This window comes from Pongo pygmaeus, chromosome X, assembly GCF_028885625.2.
Source record: "Pongo pygmaeus isolate AG05252 chromosome X, NHGRI_mPonPyg2-v2.0_pri, whole genome shotgun sequence".
Lineage (NCBI taxonomy): Eukaryota > Metazoa > Chordata > Mammalia > Primates > Hominidae > Pongo > Pongo pygmaeus.
In genome coordinates, this window is record NC_072396.2 from 81,088,297 (window position 1) to 81,089,351 (window position 1,055).

Consider the following 1,055-nt stretch of genomic DNA (forward strand, 5'->3'; position numbering starts at 1 on the left):
AGACGGGGTTTCACTGTGTTAGCCAGGATGGTCTCGATCTCCTGACCTCGTGATCCGCCCATCTTGGCCTCCGAAAGCGTTGGGATTACAGGTGTGAGCCACCTCGCCTGGCCTTTGTTGGCAATTTTTAAATTACTGTTTCAATCTCACTACTTGTTATTGGTCTGCTCAGAGTTTCTACTTCTTCATGATTTAATCTAGGAAGGTTATATATTTCTAGGAATTTATCCATCTCTTCTAGATTTTCTAGTTTGTGAACAAAGAAATACGAAAGATCATTCTTGTTTGCTATTTCTTTCTTCTGCCTTCTCAAATATGCTTTTGAAACCCTCTAAGGATTTTTTTATTATTGTATTTTTCAGCTCAAGAATTTCTGTGTGGTTGTTTTTTACATCCATCTCTCTATTGATATTCTGTATTTGGCAAGACATTGTTTACTTGTGTTTTATTTAGTTTATTGGACATGGTTTTCTTTAGCTCTCTAAACATAGTTTAAATATATGATTTAATGTCTATTTCTAGTAAGTCCAATGTGTGGGCTTCCTGAGGTATAGTTTCTGTTCATCTTTTCCCCTGTGAAGGGGCCAAACTTTCTTGTTTCTTTACATGTCTCATAAATTTTTTGTTGAAAACTGGAAAATTTGAATATTATAATGTGGCAACTCTGGAAATTAGATTCTCCTCATTCCTCAGGGTTCTTTGTTGCTGCTCATTGTGGGTTGTAGTTTTTGCTTAGTGATGTTTCTAAACTATTTTTGAGAAGACTATATTCTTTGTCATGGACACTGAAGTCTCTGTTCCACTAGCTTAGTGGTGAGCTAGTAATTTACCAGAAATTTCCTTAAACATCTGGAGACAAAAAAAAAAACCTAAAAACATTTTGTAGATTAGCCCTGTGTTGGTGCACACCTTCAACCCTTACCCAGTCAGTTCACAAACTTTTAGACTTCACTTACTGCTTGCACTGAGCATAAAGATCGGCTGGAGCTGAAAGCTTAGAGACCACTCAAGTCTTTTCTGAGCATGCGTCATCTTGCTGGGTATATGAAGCTTGT